The following is a 14354-nucleotide window of genomic DNA, read 5'->3' as shown; positions in this document are numbered from 1 at the left end:
AGGACACATATTCATAGACAAAATTAAAAAAAACAACACAAAAGCAAACATTCAACAAGAATAATGCAACATGATGAAAACAGGCCTCAAAATAAAAACTAATTTGTTGCTTCCCCTTCCAATTTTTTTTTTTTAATAGTAAAATCGTTTGTTATTTGTTTGTTTTGATTTATATATATATATATATATATATATATATATATATATAGATCCTCTTTGCTAAATCAATATTCTCACATTGTATTACAATTGATTATATCTTTATATATACATAGATATATAAAGCTTTACAAACTACTAAAAAAAAATCACACTCGCTATCCTAAAAATCCCAATTTACCTTTCAACTTTTCTCTCACTGATTCAAACAACTCTCACTCAATACACTTCATATTATGCAGAAAAGTACACATACTAATAGATAAATATATATATATATATATACACTCAATTTTTGATGAAAAAGAAACTGGATTTCTTGAGGGGTGAAGTGTTGGTTGACTAAAATAGAAACCAAATATACCCTAGAATTTAGAAATTCAAGAAAAGATCGCGAATTACAACATAAAAATGCTCATATAAATTTTCTATGGAAAGAGGCAAAAAAGATTCTAATAAATTGAGTATTGTTAGTGATTCAAAAACAATATTAAAAATTTATGTCAATATCGTATAAATGTTTTAGTAATATATATATATATAGAATTTCTAATATTTTTGCAGTAAATTAGACAGTAAAAAGTGGTCAATGTGACAAAAGTGGTTCATTGTTGATGCCTTCATCTCAAGAACCACAATGTATTGTCACAACAATAGCCATCATTACCACCACCATTTAGGCACTACCCTAACCCAACACCACAAATGAACTTCAGTATTACAATATCACTTCTTCAAAGTAAACCACCTTACCCTACCTTCGGCAACTCATAATCATTTACAAACACTAAGATAACCACAACAGTCAACGAGATATGAAACCTTCAACCCCTCTCACAATTACTGCCACTGCAATTCTACCTGGCATAAAGATACCATTTTGGAACCAAGTTTTATACTTTTACGGGAATTGTAACTACGTTTTATACGATATGATAGGTTCCAATGAAATCCAAAAATTATATGAGATAATGAGCATCAAGAACAAAGAGTTTAACTCCATTTGCATGGTAAAGACGACCAAGAGCAACTACCATTCCCAAAGTACAGATGGCACATTGAATTCCATGACAGTAAGAGAGAACACACATAATCAACCAGTATAACTTCAACCTAATGGGAAAGCTCAAAAATCCACAATCAGAGTGCTGTGTAACATTTTTCAGATATGTTTAATTTTTCTCAATTAACATAGATCACAAACAGAACAAAATTCAGTGTTGCCATTTAGAATTGAATTCAAATTCATTCAAGTTCGCAGCAACAAGAAAAAAATTTAACGACAATACATTTGTAACGAAACGAAAATGTAATACAAGAATATAGCTTTTGCCTTAATTCAACCAAAATAATTGCATTATCATGACGGGACGAAGACTGAAAAAAATTTCAAATTTTGGTTTTTTGTTTCTGTTACTATTTTCATCGAAAACAAACAGCGGCGCAAATGAATTAAATCAATCACGAGTTTTCACAATGAAAATATAGTTCCAAAATACTTTTGTTTAAATTGCTAACAATTTAATGCATTTTTACAAACATCATCAAAATCCAAAGAACATAATTAGATCTATAAATCTAATGCCAAAACAATATGACATTTTTTACACCCTAGAAGCAAAAGTATGGCTCCAAAATACTACACTAATCAATGTAAAAAGCCCAATGCCTGAGAATATTCATCGATTATTTCATTACTTGTCAACTGAAATATATGAAAAAACAAAATAAAATAAAATTTTAGCAAGCCTCATTTCAAATGTAAAAATACCAAATCTGTAAGAGCCAATAAAGATTGGAATCAGAATTCTGAGAGAACCCTACACAGAGAAAAGAGGGGGAAAATTAGAGAGAAGAGGATTTTACAAGAGGGACGATTTCAGAGAGAGAAAATAGGGTTTCAGGAGAGGGAGGGTTTCAAAAATAATCAATTGAGAGAGGAATACCTCCAGATTTTTTGATTGTTCTTCAAATTCTTTTCTCTTTCTTTGTAGGATTAGGGTTTTAGGTAGAGTGAAATTACCCACAGCCACTCCAATCACACCGCCAACTACACCGAATGCGAGAGTGAGAGTGAGAGCGAGAGCGAGAGAGAGCCGAAACAAGGGTTTTAGGAACAAGGAAGAGAAGAGAGAAGAGAGAAGAGATGAGATGAGTGCCTTACCGTCGAATTAGTCTTGCTGCCGAAAAGATGAGAGTACCATTTGCCTCTCACAGCAAGATCCTCTCTCTGTATTGTGTAGGTTGACATAGCGTATGGCTTTGAAGAACGTCCAAAGGGCTTCAGGACTGCCGTGTTTGCCTCTCAATCTCCACCGATTCAATTGATAGTAGAACTTTGAAGAACAAGGGTTTGAAGAACCCTTTCCCCTTCCAACCAATTCACTTTGTTTCTTCTTCCTTTGTTTCTTCTATGTTACTTATGATGAGAACCCCTGTCTTGTAGGTCGTCCATGTGTTTTGGTAAAAAATCAATTTTATTGTTGTGTATGACCTAAAAGATAAAATTATATAAAAATGATAAGGATATTTTTTATTTTTTCACCCAATTTTTTTTTTATATAGTTTTTTAGGAAAAAAAATTTAAACTAATTTATGAAAATAAAACCAAACATAAAACCACAATGAAAAGAATCTGAAAGTAAAACCAAATATATTGAAATGGATAATCTAACCACATTCTTTAGAAAAGTTTAAATTAAGTCAAATTAGTCATCTCAACTTAAGAGTATGTTTGGCCTTGATGGGTTTATTTTGTAATCTAATACAATGATCACTTTGATTTTACAATTCAATAACTAGAATATTTAAAGCTCTTTCAAAAGTTATAATAAAAACACAAATCAATAAATCACCTGTTTCACTAGTAAAACTTTTACCAACGAATAGTGTTATCATCGCTAAATGTTTAACTCTTTGCCCACGCCAACTTGTCGTCACCAAAAGTAAGCACACTAATAGCAACACTCATTGCGTTGGTAAAAAATAAGCCTCGTAGCTAAAACTTTTGAAATTTTGGCGCCAACAAATAATTTTGGCGCTTAAAGGATGTTATACTTTTTTAGCGACGATAGTAAATTGCGTAGGTAAAAGTCTACTTTTACCAACGAAATTCATCACTGTGTCGCCAAAAATATACTTTTGGCTATGAAAAATTGACGTCGTCGCCAAAAGTAGTTGCCAAAAGTGCAATTTCTTGTAGTGACTAGTAATTTTTAACAATTTTTGTATTCTAATACTACTTAATGAAAAAAACAAAAAAATTCAAGGAATCACTTTTTATTTCTTAATTTTGTTATGTGTCAATAACCTATAAAGTTCGACAATTTTTGTAGTCTGAAACTACTAAATAAATATATAAAAAAAAAACACCACTTTCCTTTTTAAAATCTTAGTTAGTTTTATTTTTATTTTCTGTTAAGAGCTAGTAAAATGGCATTGGTAGTGCTATGCACGAGTGTAAATAAATGATCAAAAAATACTTTTAAAATTAAATAATAATATAAAATTTATCTAGAATATATAGTAAAAATGATTTATAATAAATTAAATTTTATTCATTTTTATCAGAATTACACATAAATGACTTGTGTATTTATACCATCGTGACCTTCATCTAATCATTAAAAATTGTCTTGGTCTATATCTAACTTATGAATCATTTGACCTATTTATTTATTAAATTGGTAAATAAATATCTATAATTATTTTTTATTTTTTAAATAAGAAATATGAACATATTTTATGCATATCTATTAAAAAATTTGAACTTAGGTAAAAAATTATATATTTATGTTAACACAATGAAATAAATAGTTACATAGATTCATATATTAAAAAATTATCTAAGATAGAGCTGCCATAAATTATATATCATATTTTAGCTTTAATCTTAGTAAAGTTATTTGATAATAATAAATTTAAACATTATGTATAAATTATATCATAATTTATCGATTCGTGACCAATATGAATTAGTTTGGGGTTCTAATATCGAATTAAACATTCAATGGGACAATTTTTGGGGCTTGTTGTGATGATTTGAACAGTTCACATTTTGTATGAATCATTTATTTTTTCACTATCCATTTTTTCATACAAAACTGATACAAAACATGGTTGCCATTATCTGATAGACTTGAATTTTTACAGGAATGATCTACTCGATGAATCCTAAAATATGAATGATTCAGATTATCAAAATGTGACCCAAAAGTGAGCTCACGAAGGCCTAACAACACCTCTCAAGTCTAATGGAAGGCTCTCAAGCCATGTTAAAGAATCAATAATATTTAAATTTTAAGTTAAAGAATTAATTATTTTTCATATGTGTATGTATAAATGTATCAAATTCATGCATTAATGCAATCTTAGAAAAGCAATTTTGAAAATAAATTTGGTGTGGTAAACATAAATTAAGGAAGTAATTTGAAATTGTAATTATGATGGCATAATTCAAGGATTTAATATAAAAACTCCATAAATTTAATTATGAACTAGTTAAAATGCAACACATGACATTTAGTATTTTCATTATTAAAAAAAATTAAAAATTAAAAAACAAATTGAGTTGAGAGTTTGAACCTTAAAGAAACTCTATTAACGTTTATTGTGTATAAAAATAATGAAATTTGATATATACGTTGAGTAGTAATGGCCATGGTGAGAGGGGAAAAAAAAAGCATGCTATGAAATTTTAATTATATAAATTATTTTATGCTTTATGGTGAATAATCTAAAATATTTTAATAGAAAACATTTTACGACGAAATAGTTTTAAGTATGATATTTATTATTATTATTTTAATTGAAAAACTCCTTTTTTGAGTGTGTGATTTATTAATTATTTTTTCTTAATTGGAAAACTCTTCCTTGTTTGATGCTAAGGAAGAAATGATTTTAGGAATAAAAAATGCATTCTTTATTTAAAAAGAAAAGTGTTCAGTGTTTGGTTTGAGTTTTTGGATTGAGTTTTTTGAAAACTCAATTTTTTGGTTTTTGGTTTTTTTTTTGTTTTTAGTGAATAATTTTAAAATTTTAAACATTTTTTTTATCTTTTTAGATGCACTTTACTTAGATGTATCTAAAAAGTAAAAAAATTGTGAAAAATATTTTCAAATTTTAATAAATTCATAAAAATACAAAAAATGTACTGAATTCTCGTTTTTTTTTTTGTATTTTTGGTATTTAGTGAATTTTTAAAAGATTTTTTTCACAAATTTTTTACTTTTTAGGTATATTTATGTTAGGTATATCTAAAAAGTAAAAAAAATTACTTAAAATGTTAAAAAAATTCAATAAAACCAAAAAAATACGAAAAACAAGAAAGTAAAATTTTCTCAAAAGTGTTTTTGAAAAAACACAACCAAGCAAGCTGGTTAGTATGTGATTTATTAATTATTTTTTTAAATTGAAAAATCAAGAAATTTAGATTGGGCACTTAGAACTCCCGTAGCTCTTCTCACTAAAAACTCTGTTTTACTTATATAATATATAGATAGATAATTTTTCTTTAAATTTAAATATAAATTGTTAAATTATCATAATAAGATTGTTATAAAAAAATATATTTTTGAAAGAATCTTGATGTCTGAACAATAAGAAGTTGTTTAATTGATTTGAAACATTACTCCACGCCACTTATGTTAAGACACTTGTCCTCTTATCCCTTAAAAAGAGACATAAAAATAATAAATCACACTATTTTAGAGAATAAAATTCATATTAAAATACCCCTTATACTTGTCTTAGAGCACAACATAATTTTCTCCCGAACCATACGCGTGAATGAAATAACTTCTTCGCTAAGAGGATCTCTAACCCTTCATATTTTTTTTATTATCAAATTTGTTCAACAATTTAAATCAAAAACTTAATTTGATATAGTTCACTCTAATGATGATAATCAAATATCTTTAAAAATACCTAACCTATCCCAAAAATCTTCTTTAACCAATTCAAGTGAAAAAAAAAATAATAATAATCTTTAATCCTTCATCTTTTAACAATTTTATCAAATTTAATAAATAAAAAATTATAAAAATTTGATGAAAGATTTGATTTATTCCTCTTTTGATAAATTCTTTTATGAAAACTTAATTTGATATGAGTTCAATAAATAAATTGAATTTCATCTTTATTAAAAATGAAAATTTATTAGGAAATACTCTTTCAAGTATTTATATCCCAATTAATTCATGACATATTCTTGTATTTCAATAAATCCTATTCACCAAATTATAATTTCCATATTTAAGATATTTTATAAATAATTTTACCCTTATAAATTTTTTTTGAACCCTTAGCAACTTGTATGCAATAATCTGGACTATTTAATATATTTTTTTATATATTAAACTTTAAAAATTCATAATTTTCATTGTACATATATTTTTTTTCTATGAAATTTGTATTGTTGAAACCTAATTAATGAGATCTATCAAATGAGATCTCACTTGAATATGTAATTTTATAAAATAAAAATAAAAAAATAAATTTGATAATATGAATGTTTACATTATAGAATATTCACATTGTCAATATGAATATTAATGTGCTCCATTATATTGTTGTTAGAGGTATTTTGATAATAATATCACTTATAGAACTTATTGAATATAAAAAATAATTTAGATGAAATAGAACATAAATAAATGAAAAAAGATTTATGAATGTCCCTAGTAAAAAATTTATTAAATTTTAAATTTAATAAAAAAAAGGAGAGTGCTGGGATGCCCAGTGGGGGTGATCGTAGCACCCCACCCTCACGTGGGGGGTTGTGAGAGCAAGATTAAAAAAAAAAATTTTGAGTCAATCAAAAAACAATGAGGGTAGTGGAGGTTATACCACTGGGGTCTAAGCCTCCGTTTGGGAAGTGGGTTGACTTTTTAGCTTTTTGGCTTTTTTGGCTATTTTAGCCTGGACTTAAAAGCTTGGTTTGGGAAGGGCTTCTTGGCTTTTTGGCTTTTTTGAATTTTTTTGTGAGAGAGGAATGTAATGATTATGAGTTAGATGTGATGTTTTGTTTGTTATGGCTAAAATAGCTTATTTTGTTTTTTGTGACTAAAATAGCCAAAAAAACCTGCAAACCCATTTGCCAAACACAGGCTAAAGTGTTTTTGTAAAAAAAATTAGCTAAAGATTGGATATGATATTAAGGGGTTATTTGGGATGACCTAAATAAGTGTACTTTTTATCTTTTTACGAAAAAATATACAAAAAAAATAAAAAGATAATTTGATTAAAAAAAGATAAAAAAATACAAAGTAGATTATTTGTTGATTGCCAAATTTGACCTAAAATGTCAACATCAGTGAGAACGATATGCAAGTACACCTCCACCTTGCAACTTGCAAGGCAGGATGACTTTGACATTATGCAAATCCTTAATCGCAACCTTCTGACTATGACGTGGAATCTCTCTCATCCCTCCGTAAACCAACCATTTATTTTGAACTATTTGGAGAAGTTGGTTAAAGATTAATTTTTTAATTTTTTGAGTTTTATTATTTGTCTATTTTTTTATAAGTATTTTTAAAAAAAAGTAAAAGAAATCAAAATGTCATTTTTTAATTAATTTCTCAAAACACCCCTTTGTGTTCAAAAAAAAAGAAAAAAGAAAAAGTAATGCTAGGGATACCAGATTTTATACCAAATAAATGACTAAATGCGTGACATGGGAGTGGGGTTCGTACTTTTATGGACTCATACCTATGTGAGACATTTGGTTATTCATTTAGTAGAAAATTTGGAATCTATAATATTTTTCAAAAAAAAAAAAAACACACTTTATTCGGGAATTACATTTATTTGGGAGAATTTTTTTTTATTTTTAACATAAATATGGAAGTGTTCTCACATAATCTTTTAGTTACATCCCATCACAAAATCAATTATATCTCACATATTTTTTAAAAATTTTTTTAGAGGCATTTACATACAAGTCCCATTTTGTAAATTTATACTCCATTAAGTCCTAAACAAAATCATTTGCTCCTTCAAGTCCCATTAATTTTTAATAACCTAATTTATCCTTCCAAGACCTACTCCATAGCTGCCAAACATCCATTGTTGTACTTCATTCCCTCTCTCTTACTCTTACTCTCTCTCTCTCTCTCTCTCTCTCTCTCTTAGCTGAGAACACGTCGGTTCTACGAACTATATTGCCTGAAGCTCGACATCACGACATCTCGAACCAGATCTAGAAATGAATCAGACTTTGAAGGAATCTCCCCAAAGCCCTCACCGCTGCAATCTCCCACTAGTGGCCATAGATTCTCGTCTCTGAGATTCTCTGACAGCCATAACAGCTTCCCTTTCTTGTAATCGTTTCTTCCTTAAACGATTTCGACTCCGTCAACCCAATCCACTCAAGGCTGGATCATCATCATCGGCTCACTCGCATGGGCTCTCTCTCGGAGATGATCACATCAAACTAATCCCTCTCTCTGCAGTTTGGGTGTTGAAACTTTTTTTTATTTTTTATTTTTAAATAGGTAATACCGAATAGTTTCATAAATTTTGTTATAGATTATCAAATTTTATTGAATTTACAAAATTTTTTTGAAATTGAGAATATTCTCAGTTTATAATATTTTCAATTTTAATCATGAAAAAAAACTCAATTCAACAATCTAATGTGTCAAGTTCGCAGAATTATATTTCTTTTCAATCCCATACTTTTCTCCGAAACCAAACCGAAATTTTTTAGTTTTGATAATTATATACTGAAATCATTCTCTGTTTTGAAAATTGAGAACATTCTCAGTTTTGAAATTGAGAACATTCTCTGTTTTGGGATTAAAGGGCAAAACGTCTTTTTATTTATAAATGGGACTTATTGGTTCAAAAACTTATTGATAGGACCTAAGCTACCACCAAATATGTAGACATGACTTTTTGGTAATTAACTCCTTTTTTTATTTATCATACTGTTTTGAAACTCTCCCATTTTTATTTAAGTAAATTACACATTTTAGAAAAATAAAATAAAATATAGTAATAATAAATCTTACAATTTTAATACAATTATATTGAATACCCTTAAACAACACTCACTACAAAAATTTTCACTTTTACCAACTAAATTTTTAGTCGCCAAAAGTCAATTTTTAGTCGCCGAAGGTCTTTAGAGACTAAATTTTTTGGTCGCAAAATTAGTAGCCGAAAAGTAGTCGGGAAAGCTAATTGGCGACTAAAATTATTTTAGTCGGCAAATGAATGTATTCATTTGTCGACTAAATATTTGGTCGCCAAAAGGTTGGATATTAAATTAAATTAAATTAGACCCTTTTCGGCTACCAAACTTTTAGTCGCCTTAAGTCCCACCTTTTTAGCTACTAAAATTTTAGTCGGCAAATAGTTCTATTTTAGCTACTAAAAATTTAGTCGCCGAAAGTCCTCATCTTTGGCTACTAAATGTTCAGTCGGTAAAGAGTTCCTCTTTTGGCTACTAAATATTTGGTCGCCTAAAGTTCTACATTTTTTGCTACTAAAATTTTAGTCGGCAAAAGTGTGTTTATAATTTAGTTTTTTGTTTTTAGCTACAAAGTATTTGAGTCACCAAATGTTTGATTTTCTTTTGGCTACTAAAGTTTTAGTCGTTAAATGTCTTTTTTTTTGCTACAAAACTTTTAGTTGCTAAATGTCTTTTTTTTTTTTTTTTTTGGCTACAAAACTTTTAGTCGCCAAATGTCTTTTCCCAATTTCTTTTTAGCTACTAATTGTTTAGTTGCCAAAAACATGATATTATGTTTTATCGCGAAATTATAATTTCTCCATAACCTGTCTATATACAATGCAACCTGTAATACGTATAAAAACAAAATGATACATACTATCAATCATTCCACAATCTGCATCCATATACCAAAAATAAATAACATTAAATATCAAAGTCCATACAAATCAACTATTGTCCAAACTAAAATAATAATTCCATACAAAATATATCATACAAAAATCAAAACCCTCCGTATACAAAAAAATACATTTACTACCAAGTGAAATTACCATTTGGCATGGTACAAATTACCATCGTAATCTGTACCACAACAAAAGGTGATATATGTTCCACGACAAAAGTAATAATGAACTACAAAAAGCTGAGGATAACAAAAGTATTATATTAGCTCTACACAAAAGGAAAAATTCTTCTCTATACACCAATATGGATTATCCACAAGTCCACGCAACAAAGCCATCTACAAAGAAAAATAAAAAAACGAAACATTAGAATTGGTTATAAAATATCAATTCAGTCAACCATATGGAACATGTTCTAACATGTATTTAAGGTAGAACAATCGAGAAATGTCCTCTTGGAAATAAAAGAAAGTATATATAAATATATATATGTATCATGCAATATCTATTCCAACCAACTGCACAAACAATATAATATGTAATTTCTTCGTCCTATAAATATATAAAGGCAATTATTAGAATATGTAGATGTTATTTTAATAAAGTTGTTGCTTTTTTAACTAAGTGTTGCAAGTTTTTCGACTAAGTGTAAGGTGTATTCGGGGGGTGTTATGAATTTTTGCCCCCGAAAAACTGTTTTTCGAGTAAGTTTAAGGCGTATTCGGCTCTAACTCCCAACCTACGGGTCCGAATTACGTTCTGTTAGTTCTCAGAAGTCCTATTTGTCATGGGGGAACTGTCTGTGTGAGCCACACGGTGGATAGGGGGCTGTTATGGATTTTGCTCCCGAAAAGTCTTTTTTCGACTAAATTTAGGGCGTATTCGGCTCTAACTCCCAACCTACACGTCCGAATTATGTTCCGTCAGTTGTCACAAGTTCTATTTGTCATGGGTGAACTGTCCGTGTGAGCCACACTGTGGTTCAGGGGCTATATTGAATTTTCGCCCTCGAAACGCCATTTTCGACTAAGTTTAGGGCGTATTTGACTCAAACTCCCAACCTACGGGTCACAATTACGTTCCGTCAGTTCTCACAAGTCCTATTTTTCATGGGGGAACTGTCCGTGTGAGCCACATGGTGGTTTGGGGGCTATTATGAATTTTTGCCCCCGGAAAGTCCTTTTTCGACTAAGTTTAGAGCGTATTCGGCTCTAACTCCCAACTTACAAGTCCGGATTACGTTTCGTCAATTGTCACAAGTTCTATTTGTCATGGGGGAACTGCCTGTGTGAGCCATACGGTGGTTCGGGGGCTATTTTAAATTTTCGCCCCCGAAACGCCCTTTTTCAACTAAGTTTAGGGCGTATTCGGCTCTAACTCCCAACCTACAGGTCAGAATTATGTTCCGTCAGTTCTCACAAGTCCTATTTGTCATGGGGGAACTGTCCGTGTGAGCCACACAGTGGTTTGGGGGTTGTTATGAATTTTTGCTACCAAAAAGTCTTTTTTCGACTAAGTTTAGGGCGTATTCGGCTCTAACTCCCAACCTACGGGTTTGGATTTCGTTCCGTCAATTGTCACAAGCTCTATTTGTCATGGGGGAACTGTCTGTGTGAGCCACACGGTGGTTCGAGGGCTATTTTAAATTTTCGTCCCCGAAACGCCCTTTTTCGACTAAGTTTAGGGCGTATTCGGTTCTAACTCCCTACCTACGGGTCCGAATTACGTTCCGTCAGTTCTCACAAGTCCTATTTATCATAGGAAAACTGTTCGTGTGAGTCAGACGATAGTTCGGGGGCTGTTTTGAATTTTCGCCCCCGAAACGCCATTTTTCAACTAAGTTTAATGCATTTTCAGCTCTAACTCCCAAACTACGTGTGCTAATTACATTCCATCTGTTGTCACAGGTCCTATTTGTGACGGGGAAGGTGGCTGTGACATCCGTACAGTCGTTCGGAGGCTGATTCGCATTTTCACCCCGTTAACGCCCTTTTTCGGTTAAGTTTAATGCATTGTTGTCCTATTGGAATCCAAGCGAAATCATTTTCTTTACTCAAAATTTTTAACTAGAAAAAGGCTTTTCAATGTCAAAATTTTCACTGTGGGGAGTATGTAAACCAATCAAATATAGCAACCATTTGAGTCAAAATCAAAGCCATATATGCACACCCACAACCATACAAACAACACCAATATCTTTTCCTCATTAAGAACCTGGATACCATATCTATCCCACAATCCACACCTTAAAGCCTTACCACTACTAGCAGTTCCCACCATCATTTTGTGAGGGCCCAATTCCAATCCACTATCATAGAAAGAAACAAGAAGGCAACATAATTAATATCATATCTTCATACAAAGAAATACAATGACAATGAATACCCACCAGTCACCCCACATTTGATATTTCTCCCACTTGAAATGGAGCTATTGGGAACCATTGTAACTTTTATTTATTGGGAACCATTTAAATACATGTTCATCACTAATTGAGATGACTATTACCCACCAAAAATAAATAAATAAAGTGATATGAAATGGAGCTACACATACAGAATTATAGATGTTCTTGTGAATGATGAGTTGAAAAGGACAACTTGAGTTAAGCTACTACAATTTCCGAACCCTGGTGGAATACTACCGCTAAAATAGTTGAAAGACAAGACCAAAGTGTCCATTTGCTTGAAACTACCCAAACCCAATTGAATAGTACCCTCTAGACTATTATTACTAACATCAAGATACATTAGCTCCTCAAGATTATTCAAACTCTCCGGTAAATCCCCAACAAATTGATTATCATTCAAGTAAAGTTCTACCAATTTGGTACAATGTCCTATGGAGGAAGGAATGGTGCCTGACAATTGATTATCATATAGCCAAAGAGATGAAATCTCACTCATGTTGCCAACATTCAATGGGATCTAACCGTTAAGTTCGTTCCCACATTATTTTGATCATTTATTTCTATGATCCATATGACATGGATTCAAATCCACAAAAATAGAGACAAAAAAAAAAAAAAAATCAAAAAGCTTTTGAAGTATTTTACAGCTTATGTCTTTACAATCCATTTTGTGCTGCAATGTAGTGGTGCTTAATTGAAGAAGATACACAACAAAAGTCAATTTTCACTGAGAAGTCATAAAGTCTAAATTATCTGGCTTAATTTAACAAGAACACAACACAACACAAAATTGCTGAAATTGAAGGATTCCTAATTGAAATGCGAGGATTTCATAGTTTATATTAGGTCAAACCCTGTTTCCTTCATTATTTGTAGTAATAGGCAGACCAAAGCATTAAAACCCTTCAATAAGAGAACAAATGAAATGAAACAGAGGTTAAAGTCAAAATTCAATATAAAATTACCAAAGCTTCAAGTACACAACAATTCCCAATACCATAACCAGCCCTAACCCAATCAAGATTGATCTCCTCCTTCCTCCCTCCTCCCTCCTCCCCTCATTCCCTCTCTCTCTCTCTATATATATATATATATATTACATTTACACACAGATGATCAAACAGTGATACAGGGCCAAAAGATAAAATTTCCTTTTAAAGATGTTTTAGAATGTAATTGATTATTAAAAGATTAATTTCAGTAAATAGCTTTTTAAGAGATATTTAAAAATTAAAAATACAATTTGTTTAGAGTTATTCTCTGATTTTTAAAAATGATAATATGAGAGTTATTGTTAAAATTTAATTTCAATACTTACTAGGGTTTATTTTTATATTGAAGGGTAGATATGTGTAATCGAGTTCATCTTCCAATATAACTATCAAACAACTCGCTCACACTATTTTAATTGACACAATCCCATCATTATGGATGCTTAACATCCATGCCTTGGTAAAATTCTATGCAGATAACAGAAACTTTAAAGAAAAATATCGGAACTTTGAAAAACATATTTCCAATTTTTCTTCTATTATGTTTTTTTAATCAATCCCAAACTTTCAGACCACACTGGAGTCATCACTGCCCATTGAATTTGTTAAAAAAAAATCTGCTACTGAAACATATATATATATATATATATATATATAGAGAGAGAGAGAGAGAGAGAGAGAGAGAAAGAGAGAAAGGATACACGAGACGGAGCATCAATGGAGTCTCTTCTCAGCGATGAAGCCTCTGGATCTCGCGGCGGTGGTGGTGGATCTACGAAGATCGGCGGAGGAGGGGGAGGCAACGGCGTGAAAAGAGGACAGCGACACAGGTGGTAGCGGCGGCAGTGGTGATCGCAGCAGTCACGATGGCGATAGCGGAGGAGGAGGAGGAGGTGCTCCGGTTGCCGGCAAACGTGAGGAGAAGCGGC

At 30.8% G+C, this 14354-nt stretch overlaps 1 long non-coding RNA gene across 2 annotated transcripts; it reads right to left on the bottom strand.

Moving 5' to 3' along the window:
* Positions 1–10024: 10024 nt before the first annotated feature.
* Positions 10025–13469, bottom strand: LOC145807573 (uncharacterized). 2 transcript variants are annotated; one of them, XR_014350794.1, is made up of 2 exons: positions 12269–13469; positions 10025–10361 (listed from the first exon to the last, which is right to left on the bottom strand). It is a non-coding gene; the product is annotated as an uncharacterized LOC145807573 (long non-coding RNA). The 2 variants fall into 2 exon arrangements; XR_014350795.1 differs by having other exon boundaries at positions 12282–13469.
* Between the last annotated feature and the right edge of the window lie 885 nt (positions 13470–14354).

Source organism: Camellia sinensis, chromosome 14 (genome assembly GCF_055761805.1).
Source record: "Camellia sinensis isolate YWXY chromosome 14, ASM5576180v1, whole genome shotgun sequence".
Classification (NCBI taxonomy): domain Eukaryota; kingdom Viridiplantae; phylum Streptophyta; class Magnoliopsida; order Ericales; family Theaceae; genus Camellia; species Camellia sinensis.
The sequence above is the reverse complement of the archived record's forward strand: the minus strand, read 5'-3'. Positions and strand labels throughout refer to the sequence as shown.